Source organism: Pelodiscus sinensis, chromosome 2 (genome assembly GCF_049634645.1).
Source record: "Pelodiscus sinensis isolate JC-2024 chromosome 2, ASM4963464v1, whole genome shotgun sequence".
Taxonomy (NCBI): domain Eukaryota; kingdom Metazoa; phylum Chordata; order Testudines; family Trionychidae; genus Pelodiscus; species Pelodiscus sinensis.
In genome coordinates, this window is record NC_134712.1 from 167,194,211 (window position 1) to 167,208,692 (window position 14,482).

General features: G+C 40.4%; 1 protein-coding gene and 1 long non-coding RNA gene across 4 annotated transcripts in view; one reads left to right on the forward strand and one right to left on the reverse strand.

The window, feature by feature from the left end:
- POU6F2 (POU class 6 homeobox 2) overlaps nt 1-14,482 on the reverse strand; it is a 399,971-nt gene that overhangs the window by 122,275 nt on the left and 263,214 nt on the right. The gene's annotated exons all lie outside the window — the stretch shown is intronic.
- LOC142826808 (uncharacterized) lies at nt 8,623-9,571 on the forward strand. Its single transcript, XR_012901059.1, has 2 exons — nt 8,623-8,764; nt 8,887-9,571. It is a non-coding gene; the product is annotated as an uncharacterized LOC142826808 (long non-coding RNA).

Below are 14,482 nucleotides of genomic sequence, written 5' to 3' on the forward strand. Positions count from 1 at the left end.
CTAGGCTTCTCCATGCCTCTCCCTGTTCCCTTTTGGCCAACATAATTTGCCTGTCCCATATACTGTTCACATAAGGTGGGGATTGGAGAAGGCCCCTTTCATGCGTATCCACCTCTCAGTTCATCCAAATGTAGGAAATTGTCAGGTGATTTTAGTAATTCAAGGTGATACATCAGGGGTGAATTGGGCCCATTGCATCTATGCCAATGGCAACAGATTTACACTAGGGATTCATTCTGTTCCATGAGTGTAAAGGACAGCCCTCAGTGCTGCCCGGACCATGATATCCCTCCTGTCCCCAGCGCTGACCACAGCATGCTGCGCAGTGCTCCAGCAGCGATTTAAAGAGGCTTGCCACCACCGTCACTACTCCAGGCCCTGCTCCTTTTGCCGCCCCCCCACACTGGCGGGCCTGGATGAATTCCATATATTGTCTTATTCTGTTTGATTGGAGAGCGAGAGTAAAAAGGGACTGTTGGAGTTTGAAGGAATACTTCATAGTTACTTTTCCCTAAAGCCTCATATTTGCATAATTGCACAGATGTTATACATTGCCTTGATGTGATGTACAATTGACTAAAATGTAATGTGATGTACAATGGACAAAAATAATCATACATTATATCTTTTCCTATTTGACTGAGCACAGAGCTTGGCTCTAGTTGCTTTTAGAGCCTAATGTCTTTTTCCATGTCCCACTTGGAGAATGGAGTTATATTGCCTGAAACGAAAAAGTGTAATGAACTTAAGCATTTGGGCTTGCATCCGAGTTGCCGTAGCCTGCTTTTTCTGTGTGTTTTTTTTTTAATGAGGCATATCTTCTTCTTTGAACAGATTTCTAAAGATTGCATTTCTAAAGATTCACAGACTAAATAGTCTAATGCAGGTCTGAGTTTACGCTATCTTCTATTAGGTAATGAGGGGCATGTTAGCCATCTACCCACTACATTTTATGCATATGCTTGAATTTTTCTTTTGAGGGAGAAGTAAAGGTTGTTTTATATATGCTAGCATCTAGTAAGGGAATAAGGAAAGGGTGGCATGTAATGGTTTATAGGATTAGTAATAGAATACAGAACATATTGCTTCTAAATAACTAGTTCAAATCCAGTCTGGGTTGAAACAGGGAACAAAAATCATTGAAGGAGGTAGAGTGCCTTACATGAATTGGACACTGCCTTGTATATATACTGTTTACATTTGGAATAATGCCACTAGATAGCTGTTACATAATGTATTAACAGCCTCAAAAGTATTAAGAGTCGATGTCATAAAAAACACCATCATAGGTGTCACCAGTTGACACCATGATTTGCAGTTTTAGCCAAGAGGCTACAGAATGAAAGAAAAAGGAGACCAAGTCATCGGCTCATGCCTAAAGATGAACCCTCAAGGTAAGGGCAGGGTAGGGGGGAATGCTTGCTTTGCTGATGCTCTCATTGAACCAACTCTGCAGATATGCAGAGGGTTTCACTTTCTACCGTTGTCAAATCCAGGATCTTTCAAGAGCACTAAATTCACTTTAAAGAATATAGGCAATAAAAAGGAAGTATTACAGAGAAAACCATCATAATTTATCAAGTGCCTGTGATGTCTCAGTATTTTGATGTATACTGGAACTTCCCTTAAAAATGAACACTGTATTAAATAAACCTGACATTTGTCCGCCACCAAATTTTAAGATGTACAATAATACAATGCAATCATCAAAAAAGTTCTTCATGGGAGGCGTGACTAGGCAGTAGGGCAAATGCTGTTGGAATAGGTCCTGCTTGGAGATAATCCAGAAGCTATTTTCTCCTGGTTTATGACAATGTTTTGTGAGTAAAGTTCCTTGAGAACTGAAAGTAAAGTTCCTTGAGAACTATTTTAAAAATTGCATTAACCTATTTAAAATGCCCAAAGGCAAGAATGAGCTGGAGAAATTAAGATTTTAATAAGCCATTTGCTTCCTTGGGTCAAATCAAAGTTCAGGCATCATGGGGTGCCTGAAACATCATTCTGAATACTGGTATCACCAAGGCAATAAGAATCAATCAGAGAATCATCTTGGGACTTTCATTCGATGATAAAACAATTAAAACCCCTCTAACATTGTTGGAGGGCTATCCAGGGCTGACCAAGGAGATAGACTTGGTTTCAAGCCCAGACAGAAAACAACATCTAGATCTGGTAGGATCCAGAGTTTGTGAACATGAAAAATCTTTTGTGAAAATGTAGGCTTCTGACAGTCATCAGCTCCAGATGTTTCAGGGAAAGAAAGGTTCAAGAAACCCTGCAGTGGCAGCATGTATGAGTACGTGCAGTGAAAAGCAGGATGCATCCGCCATGCAGAACGTAGCTGCTGTGGCCAGAGAAAGTTCTGGCAGGAGAGAGGCAGTGGGGAAAGGCCAGAGAAAGTTCTGGCAGGAGAGAGGCAGTGGGACAATATAAAAATAGAAGTATAGCTGGTCACAAAGAGAGGCATTCAGGGCACATACCCTAAGGTTCTGGCATATCTATATTCTATACCCCTACATTGTGACTCACCATGGATACTACTATTCATTTCTGTGCTAGGAGAACACATTGTCTCTGTACTCTACACACCACCCTAATAGCTTATTAGGGATCAGGCTGAGATCTTCTGGAGGAGCAGATTACTACACATCTGCCAACTGCAGGATTTCCTGAACCCTTCCCTGAAACATCTGGAGCTGGCTACTATCAGAGACAAGCCACTGGATTAGATGGACCTTGGGTTTAATTGAGTATAGCAATGCCTATGGCCCTACGGGTAGTTTTGTCTTTGCTGTGAAATTGCAAATTGCTCAGTCATTGGACTCATTTATTTTGGAAGACAGGGTATTGATATGAAATAAATTAAGTTTGAAAAAAACATTTTGCTGATTAGATAATGATGATGATGGCTCCTAACAGACTTCCTGATGAGTGAGCAGCACATGCATGCAAAGTGTGTACTCCTTTTAATACCATTGCTTGTAGTTTATAAGTTTTGTTCCTTGCCTGTTCCATGTTATAATGCTGATGGGAACTTGACATATAAATTCCCATGGGATTTACAAAGACTACAGGCCAGACTATGCCTTGAATGTACTGGTTTGTGGTGGATGCAGTACAGTGCCATACCATATCATGGGGATCCTGAGAAGGATTTGAGCTCCAGGAAATGCAGAAGAGGCTCTATAGTTTCATGGGTGCCTAGCTATTTCCACTGGTAGGAGCAGTAGAAAAAGTATTGGCACAAGAGCCTTGGCAAGAGGAACTCATTGAGCTGTCTGGGAATTCCAAAAGAGGATTTTGCATTCTTTTAGGCGGTATTTCTGCAACTGTGAGTTCTATACTTGTCTATGGTACATGGGTCTCCAGACAAAGAAATATTTATCCAGGTGCACTTGTAGTATTGCTTCTTTTGAACATCAGAAATTATTAGAAGTCTCTTCAAAGAGAGTCTTTGAAGTGAATCATGTTTCCTTAACTAAAAGTGAAGTTACCGTAAGTAAAACATACTGTTTTGTACTATACAATGGAACACTAGATCAAAGTGTTTGGGGGGTTTAAAAGGTTGGCCTTGAAGCTTAGCTAGTGGAAGAGTCCTGAGAATGACAAAGGAAGGTATCACTTCCCACCAGACTTGACCAAGATATGTAGCAGAGGCTACTATGCCTCAGAGATGATTTGGTATGATAAGCTGCTTTTATCTAACAGATTTTCATTATATCTGTGTTCTCTGTCACTTCCTATTGTCAATGCAGGAAGCTTCTGAAAGCAAGAAATACTTAAGTATGTGGATCTTTGTTTAAATATGTGCACTGTCACTGGTTTTCCTTCTTTCTGTATACATTAAGTCTCTTTAAAATAAATTATAAAATCTTCAAAAGCAGGAATTGGCTCTGATTAGAAGGTTGTACAGTGCCTAGAATGACAGGGTACTAAGTCAGCAGCATCAGGACCCCCAGATGCTACTGTGATACAAATATATAAATAATCATGTTTTAATATGGAGTGGCTAGACTTGATGGTACTATATGCTCTGATGCATCTACTGAGACACTGTCTGTGCTGATTTTGTCTTGCCAAATAGTTAGGAGACCTGAGACAACTACATGTATGTATTCAGAACTCTTCAAGTTTCAAAAATCTGGGAACTGAATTTCAAGGTGCAAATTTAAGTGGCTAGCGAAGTAGGCTTAACAATGATGAGTGCAAGTCATTGAAAAAGGGAAGGCAAGAAAATGTATCTAACAAGAACAAGAAAAACATTGGTCCGTAAGTGCTTCCATTCTCTCTCTCTCTGTCTGACAGTCAGTTTGTTCAAGAACTACTCCTAAATGGTAAGAGCTAGGGCCACCAAATTTGGTAGGCAGCTTCCTTTTTTTCTAACTTAAAGCAAGGTCAGCATTTGGTTGTGCTAAGAAAGCAGGAAGTGCCAAGTAAAGGACTGTTTCCATAACATGCAAAGGGAGGGGCTGCTGTTCAGAGGGATGTGATATGAAAGTGTCCACTGGGTGCAGCCATCATCTTGCCTGCCAGCACACCAGTAAGTAGTTCTTCAACCCCAAACCTTCCCCCACTTCCCCATCCACAGCATGGGGGGGAGGGGGGAGGAAAAAAGACCCTGGTGTATAGGGGGCTGGAAGGAAGGGGACCTTGGCAGCCAGAGAGGCTGGCGGGGGGGGGGGGGGGGGGGGAGGGGAAGGAAAGGGGCCCTTGGAAGCTGGGGCAGAGAGGAACTGTGGGAAAGAACAGACCCATGCCAGATGGGACCCCCTGCTCTGAGTCCCTCCTTACCCACCAACCCTCACTCTGCTAGGGCAGTCATCAGTAAAGGTGGTCACAACTGATATTATTACGCACGTAATTACTTAGTCCTTTGTTTGGATTGGAACAGTTCTAGTTCTTTTTGCTTGTCTATGATCAGCTTTGGGATGGAAGTTGAAGATGCTGGCCGCATTTTGCCTAGTCCTCTCACAGGTGCATAGTGGGTGAGTGGCCCACTGGTGGCAGGATGTTGGGGGCAGTGACCCCCGGTGTAGCCTGCAGAAGGACACAGTTCTAGTCTTCCTGCACCTGTCTGTCTGCTGGAGGTACATGGTGTCCAATGCACCTGACTATGGCATATAGAGAAGAGAAGCCTGTTCCTCATAAAGGAGTATAGTAGAAGGCATGGTCCCTTTTGTGCACTAGGAAGTTAATGGATATGTTCTGCCTCCAAGTGCTCCCCCTAGACAGTGTTCTATACTACCCCTCTCTGAACTGTGCCCAACAGACACAGAAAACAGGACTATGTAGCACTTTAAAGACTAACAAGATGGTTTATTAGGTGATGAGCTTTCGTGGGCCAGACCCACTTCCTCAGATCAAATAGTGGAAGAAAATAGTCACAACCATATATACCAAAAAATGAACACATATGGCGTGGGGTGTGCCCCCTTTATTTTGTTCAACCTTCCTTCTCATTATAAGATTAGAATGTGCAGAATGGCTGCTGCCTTTGTCTACATACTCACTGCAATACTTAATTTATTGCTTTGTAAACTCTGTCAGGATTAGAACTAGACAAAGATTTGTTGTGAAAAATGTGAAAATATAACACCGATTTCACTGTACATTTAAAAACAATTACAAATTTAAATAAAACCTGAACTGTTTGTTCCAAATTTTCAAAAGGAAGCGTTTTTTAAAATCTCCTGTAATTGTATTAAAAATGCAACATGACAAAAAATTGACATCTTTATCATACATATTGATTTTGTTGAAACAAAACATTGTGTTCAACTTGAACCAATTTTTTTTCTATTTGATTTGCTGAAAATTCTGAAAACAAACATTTTTCATTTAATCTGAATTGGAATGAACTGGAAAATCTATTTTTTGCCTAGCTCTAATCAAGATTCATAGGGTATGTCTACACATCAAAGCTATTTCGGGATAACAGAGGTATCCCAAAATATCTATCCCTTGTCTTTTGAATGCGTCTGCTATTCCAAAATATAGCGGATGCGCTATTTCAGCATCCCGGTAACCTTCATTCCACAAGGGCTAAGGGATGTCTCGAAATAGCACTTAATTTCAAAATAAACTTAAAATAAGGTACACAATTTGCATAGTGCAAATTGCATATATTATTTTGAGTTTACAGTGCAGTGTAGACATAGCTATAGTGTATAAAATTTAACAGTGGGTGTTATTCCATATGTTTTATCTTCCAAGTATATCACAAAAAAGCAATGAGGAATTTGGATGAACAGAAAGACATTACATGCAGTTAAATCTTCTCTCTGCAGTGAATCTAAAAACTTCTTCCACAACAACTTATTAATCATTTTTAAATAAAAAGGGCTGAACAAATATTTTAATAAGAGATTTCAATTAATAATGTATTAATTTGTGTAGACCATTTATGTTAGGGAAAAAATTCAAACACAAACAAATGTCAGGCTTGCATATTGACTCATTATTACTGTACAATGTATTAATTCAGGTGGTTAGTTTTTTACTCTGCATAGATGCTGAGAGGTACCTTATTATGCAAATCAATGGGACTACTTGTGGAAGATAGAACCTCTTAATGTGAGGGAGGCAAAATTGAGTCCTATAGCAATGATGCTCCAAGGACCTCAGAGGGAGTTAATCCTTAATGCACTCCTTGAGGCCATATTGGCTTAATTTTAATAGGATAATAAAGGATGGTTTTAATTAAATATGTAGACAGTACCTGCTGTATGTGCTTTGCCAATTACTGAGTGCTAGCTGCAGTTTGAAAATATTCTTCTCATTGCTGTGTCACTTGTGAGTAGCCTCTATCTCTCCCTCTTCAACAAACTGCCCACACATGTGCACACATATACACACATATATACACAGACATATATCTATAATCCATGGATTTATTAGCAGCCATAGTGTGTACGTGGAAATATATTACAGCTGCTAATAAATATTAAAAAGTTTGTTTTGGTCCATCTGAAATTAATATTACCAATCTATTACGTGAATGCAGTCCTTTTCATATACAAGTCCTATAGAATTTAATAAAGGTGAAACCATTACAAACTTAATAGTCTGTAGAAATTACTTTTAGAATTTATAAAATTGAAAAGAAAAATGAAGCAGGTCTATAGTTTTTTGGCTGTCTTACAGAGGCATATTAGCAGACATATATGTAAATCCTGTAGAGTGTTTCAAAGATCCTATACAAAAGTTAATATTTTCTATTCTTTAGGAATTTTCCAAAAGCAAGGTTAAAATTTAACTTTTTTGTAGACAGTTTAGTTTTTTTGATGATTACTAAAATGGTGTTTGTGGTTGAAAGAAGCTACTAATGTTTTTTTAGTTGGGTGCTGTTAGTTTGGGGAAAATCTCTTCTGGAGTTTCCCCACCTGTAAAAGTGGGAATGGTTATTTACATTAGAAAAAGATTGGAGAAGCACTGATGAAAAAAGGCTATGTAAATATTCGAGAGTCACTATTATTATTATCCTGGTTTAGAATGAAAATACTTTCTGTATCAAAATGGAGTTTATTTAAATGAAAGACCCTGGCTGCTACATAATACAAAAAAAAAAAAAAAAAAAAAAAGGATTTTTACAAACAAATTTTGACTTGGATACAAGACAATTTTACATCATGTCTTGATTTGTTTATATTAACTTTTTAAATTAAAAATTAAAGGTATAAGCTGTATTTCAAACCATATGAACTATGAAGGAAGCAAAACCAGGAGCACATGCAGAAATCTGACACCACTACATCATATTTGTTTTGCCAAGTTTTAACTAAATAGATTACAAAAATTTCCCTTCAGTTGCCAAGCATTTCTCTTTACTCTGCTGATTTTAATAGCCTACACAGAAGCCTGGAAAGGAACATTTCTTCCTTTGTAAATTTTAAACTTTTCCATTTGGCAACCTTTGGGTTTTTTCTTCTGGTATGCTTTCAGTGAAGCTGAACTTAATATGGCTTTCTTTGGTTTTGTATAGAAGCACCATAGAGCAAGCTGAGCTTGCTCTCTTTTTGGTATAAAGCCAGGGCTTAACTCCAAGTGTCTTCTTTTACTTCCCTCCTTGGAGCTCATTGTGAGCTGGAGTATTCTATAGAATATCCTGCAGGAGTGGCCCTTCCAGAAAGTCTCAGCTCTCTGGAGGAAGAGTGCTAGCAGCAAAAGTAATGCTGAACTACCCCTCACACAGAGGATATAAGTCCCTACAACCCATTGTAATAATCGTTGCACATGTAAGATATCATTGAGTAATAAATAATTTCCAGGTCAGTAATGTCCTTATAAAATATGTGTGGCAAAATCATATGTGAAATGATCACAGTACCTGGTATGATGCTATTAGCACATGTTCCAAACCCCACAGCTATGTCCAGGTAGAAGTTGCCAGATAAATCTGTCCTAAAGAAAGGAATGCATGCTTGCCTCTATTTGCATTGAAGCAGTAAAAAGAGTCATCAAGCAGGATGGGAAAATAAAATAAGTTCAAACAGGTGAATAAAACCATTACAGGTGTGGAAGCTCGTTATCTTCCACACAGGATATCCTGTCGTATAGACTTTATGCCTCCTGGATCTCAGCTAGAAATGTTTTTTCAAGGGGAGGTCTGAAACTATAAAAAGAAGGGGCAAACACCCCAAAACACTTTCTTTTTCCCTGCCATCAAATTCTCTGTACTTAAGTTAACAAAGGAAACAACTGTTGGACTCTGGAAAAGGGATTCTGACCAGAAGAGTTTGGTCAGTAACCTTGTTGGAAGCATATGGTGAGAAACATTGCTTAGATGTAAATATAGCTTAAGAAAGGTGCACTAGAAAGCAGTTTATCTTTATTTTTCTTGTAACCATTTCTGACTTTTATGCCTGTTTACTTGTACTTACTATTCAGGACTGGCTTGAGCAATAAAGACATTCACTTCTGGGGGAAAATTCAGCCCTGGGAGTGTGTTGGGGTCACCTTCCTATACAACAAGGCTGATGAGAGCCAGCCTACAACTGGAGGCTGCAGTTACACAAACACATCTGGGAATGACCTACATGCTGATGGCTGTTTTTGAGCAGTCCTGGTTGGAAACTACAGCAGCAAGACATTGCAAGAATCCCAGGGCACAAGTGACACAGCTCTCCAGTGGTCAGGATTGTCTCCTCATATGTCACTGCTCCCTTCACTGATCAGCTTTACAAAAAGGTGGCTTCTTTACAACCTAGACAGTCACAATCATGCCAGTGGTTATTGACTCTATGAGCACATGAACAAGAGTATTAATGTGAATACGCACTTGCTCAAATATTTGTGTTCATAAAGTGTGGTTTATGTGACTACCTGAGAACACCATAGTGTCTAATATCACTGATTTGAATTCACTAGTTTTAGTCTTAGGATTTTGTCAGTATTTACCCAGTGCACTGAAGACTCACATCAATGGTAAGCTGTTAAATGCTTATAAGATCAGATCCATACTTCAAGCCGGGCAGGGGTTCTTAAACATTCATAGTGTGGAATTCAGTTTAATGTAAAGATTGTCTTATATGTACTTCAGTGTCCTGTGAACCAAATGACCCCTGATTCACAAGTGTGAAACATTCTACAGGAAACAGCAGCAATTGCTTACACCTGAGACTATATTAGGGGGAAAAAAAGGATTTTAAACAGTTGCAGAAGTTTAAATGCAGTTTAGCAGCTGGAAATAGAGTGGAAGAGGCAGGAACACATGGCCAGCCAGCCAGCTTCTCTGCAGATAAACTAATAAGTCCATTCATCACCAATTTCTATGAGTTAACAAATGACCTTAGCTTTACAAGTTTATACTGCCTACTATCCTGTTGCCAGGATCATTACTTGTTTAACAGGTACTAATGATGTTAAAATGTAATTATTTTGCTCATCATATAGTCGATACAATTTGTATCAACTATATGATTAACTGATAAGCGCCTCTGCAGAGCCGCAGCGGGGGTAGTTCCACAACAGCCAACTCGAGCTGGGACTGAGGAACCCTGGCTCATGCCAGCTCCAGGGCCGCCCACACTGAACAGAGTCTAGCAGTCCCTGTTCATGGCAGATAGTCCTGTTTGTGGTGGCCAGGGTTGGCTGCAGGCACTAAGAGGGGTTGCTTGGCGGCAACAGCCCCTATCTGTGGGACAGGGGGAGGAGAGGAGAGGGGGGCAGCTCATCACTGTGCCTCCCGGGGACAAAAGCTGCCTCGCAGAAACATCTAAGAGAGGCAGCGTGGGGCAGGGAGAGCAGGCGGCACCCTGGAACCAGTGCTGGGGGGAGCTGGGGGGAGGCAGCAGGGGGGGAGGGGCACAGCAGAGAGCTCGGGATGAGCGGAGACTGCTTGAGTCCTTGCTTACCCATGCTCCCTGCCGCACTTCTGCTTTTAAAATCTACAAGAGCCCCGCAGAAGCGCCTGCAGTGGAAAATGGACTGAAGCAGTCCCCCCTCGTGCTGTTTCCCCCCCGTGCCTCCGCCTCCCCGCCTCCTGCAAAGATGGTTCTGGGGGAAACTGGGTTTACCAGTTCCTTCCAGCACTGGCTCCTGCTCCCCCACTCCAGCTTTTCAGTTATGTTCTCACATGATTCAGGCCTTTCTTTGAAGAGTAACCACCGCTTCACATCCCCCAAATGGTGCTTAGTTTGATAGTGTGTGTATTGTAAGCAGGACTGCAGTTCTGCAAGCTGAAAGTCGCTGGGCTGAGATATCCCAATGTATCCCCCTCATCCTCACATAAGAACCCTCTGGAGGTCCACTAGATAGGATAAGAGAAGAAATGTGTTAGCCACCACCACTCAAATGATCTCATGCATTCTCTCACTGTATCTATGAATACACAAGAACAGCCCTCTCCACCAAAATTCAGAACACTGCTCATGGCTTTCATTATAAATTGAAACTTTACTCCCTCAGTGAAAGAGTTTAATCAGAAATAATTTTCATAATTTGTAAACACTGCCAAATGTTTGATTTGCTCTGAAGTGATCAAGCCTTCTACCAGAAAATAATATAAAAATTACATACCATCTCACAAGAAAAACTTTTATAAATTAAATGTGCTGTAGTGACAAATGCTGTTGTCACTAGGAATGTCAGAGTGTAATTGAATAGTTGTGTAAACACATCACATGTTAGTAGTTACACAACTATTGATAGTCCCTGGGGTGGGGTTGGCAGTCAATGCACTCCTGGCATCACTCCCAGGTAGCATCTTTATCAGAGACAGCAGCACGGGATGGCAGGCGGGAGCTGGTTTGCAAAGGAAGGTGGTTTAAAAACCAGCTTCCCACACAGACTGGTTTCTGCCTGCCACCCTATGCTGTGGAGCAGCCTCTGTCTGTGGTTAGACTGTGTTAGCCTCCCCTGTCTCTCTACTCCACTCCTGTGCTGCTGCCTCTTTCAGAGAGGTAGGTGGTGGGAGGTATAGGTGGCTCCCCATATGTATCAGCTCCCGCCTGCTCCCCTTACCCTCCATGCTGCTGCCTCTGTATCAGAGGCAGCAGCGCAGGTGTATCTGTGTGTGAGAGACAGGCACCATCTCCAAGAGGGGGAATGCATGTAGTCAGCAGGATTAACTGATAAGTCTAGGCTTATCGATTAACTGTGTAGTCATTTACATGTTGACATCCCTTGTTTTCACCTCATGAAGCAATTCTGTAATACCAGAAGGTCACAGTGTCTTGAAAAATCAGCTTTTTAATCAACTTGTATCAAAAGGAGGCCATGCCAAAAGCAAGATGGGAGAATGCTGAGAATTAGGGATGTTAGGGTGTAATCAATGGTTAACTGATAAGCTGATGCTTATTGGTTAATGATATCGGTTAAACTCAGCTGACTCCTAGGGAGGCAGGGCAGTGAAGCCTCCTCACCAGGACCAGGTGGGCAGGGGCTGGTGGCTCTGCTCCTGCGGATGCTTCGCCATGGGCTCTGCGGTATGAACCTAAGCTTAAAACTTGATACTGCAGAGCCTGCAGCACATATAACCATGTAGCTGCTGAGATTTTTAGCTGTTACATGGTTACAATATTACACAATTTTTAACATCCCTAATTAGAACTGTACTCTATTCCTGGACCTTCTATGGACTTGATGTGTGACCTTGGGCAAGTTAATTAGTCTTTTGCTCACTTGTCTCATCTGTAAAATGGAGAATAATCAAACTTATTTCTCTCCCCCCCAGAAGTGTTTTGTGTGAGGCTAAATTCATTAAAGCAAATAAACTGTTTTGGGATCCTTTGAATGGAACATGGAAGTGCAAAGTGGGAACTATCATGTTATAAAGCCAACTTAGATACCATGCAAAATCATGGAAAGGTGGTTTAAAAGCTCGCATTATTGTCTTATTCACTTATCTTACTTATAAGATGTATATTTTGGGATAAACATTTCTGGCTTCACGAAAATATGTTTCAAGGGAATATTTTATTTCATTTTACTCTAAAATCTCTGTATGACTTTGATGCCAGAAAATTAAACAATTTCTTTTACATTTTTCAAAATGGGAATGCCTTTTAAAACGAACCCTCAACTTAGAAACTTTGCACACCATTACATAACACCTGATTTTAAACTATATCAAATGATGAAACTAAATTCCAGATTTCCTGGAAGAACTGAATTGACAGCCAAGCACATACAAGTAGAGATGCCTTCTTCATGAACTGGGTCACACCAATAGTGCCAGTTAAACCACCCTAGCTAATGACCAGAACAATAAAAATCCATGAGAAAGTTTCACCAACTAGATATCAAATGTTACAAAGTGTTTCCTCCAGCAAGGCCATAGACCAGAAAGATGACAAAAGAAAATGAAGAAAGGAAAACAGATTCAAGGGGAATAACTATGGGCCCCAAGTGGGCTTATTATATGAATAGACTGCAGGTAACTACATCCTTCCACTGCGGTGCTTCATAAATTCTGTCATCTTGTTAAAACTGTGAAGACCACTGACCTCACTTCCTCCATTAATAAGGCTACATTGCTTTCCTCTTAGACTTTTGTTTTGTTTATGAAACTTGAACCACGGTATAAATGTCTCTTCTGTTTGCTTTGAAGCTCATTACTTTTGACACCCCAGGACTAAGGGGAAATGCCCTCCGTACTCTGCTTACCAGCTGAACAAAACTAATTAAAATAAAAAAGCAACTTTTAAGGTTCACTCATTCTAGTTCTCATTCTGAAAATGCTACAACTAAAGATTTTTTGCTTTATTTGTAATATGCTGGAAGAGGTCCAAAATGGTTATGTGCCACTCATGTCGTATCAAGGAATATTTTAGATGGCTCTAACAACCTGTCTTCCTAAAGAAATAAAAATATATTTATAATTTATAATTATCAACAAAATTCAACTCCTGAACCACTGAGGACACATTTGGAGGGACAGGGGATGCAGAGATGGGGATCAAGTGGAGTATTCATAGGACATTCTTCCCACAGAGAGAGAAAGACTCAAAAGGTCAGGTGGGCAGTATGCTGCACAGCACTCTTTATTGCTGCTCAGAAAAAGAGGGAGCATACATTCCATTCAGCACCTGCTTCGGGACAGCAACATGTGGTCAATCCAGTTGCTCACATCCATCTCTGGCTTTGAAACCCCATTTGGTGCCTAGTTTAAGAAAGCATGTAGACTGTGACTTGTCTTGTCCTTGGCCTCTGCACCCTGAATAAGCACAAGACACGGCAGAATTTTCTCCTCACATAAACAGGACAAGATGCACTTGAACAGTATGTCTTTTTTCTGTTGCTATGCTTCTGAGTATTCTATGACTAAGCACATACAAAGTACACATCTTTAAATTTCACAGTATGCAGCCCAGATAAATGTTCAGCCATTATCCTCTGTCTATGAGACTGGGACCTTTACCTAAGTCACAAGCACAGTCAATAAAAAGAATCTTTTCGCTATAAAAGCTACAAAAACTCCCTGTGGTCATCTCTTGTAGCTGGTGAACTGCAATAAAGTTGCTGTTGCTGACTAGCCTTAGTTTTAGTGTCTCAAAGCAAAAATGCTACAAATAAATATATATCCATCACCATTGCTAATGAGAACAAGGGGGCAAATTCAGCGTGGAGTTACCCAGGTATACATCTGTGGTAATGCCAATGAAATTTGTGGATTTACCCTGGATTTATTCTGATGTAACCAAGTGCAGAAGCCATGCATCTCTTAGTTCTAAGGGGTTTCTTTTTCACTGATCCCCTTTTCACTTCACTTGAGTTACATATGATTTCGGTAGGCTCAGTACTTGCTTTTGCCATCTCTACTAGATAACAAGGAGCTCAGTTGTCTACACTTCCCCAGCGAGGGAATACAAAAGTATCATATTGAACATCACAATGAAATCTGCAATACAACAGTAAAAGCAAAAAATCCCACAAATCATAAAGTATCCCTAAAATTCATTTTGCTGCTTTTCTGCACAATTGCTGCATTGGAGCATAGCCCACAGTTACTGTGCTGCTGTTCTTAAGAAGACATGGAGAGTTT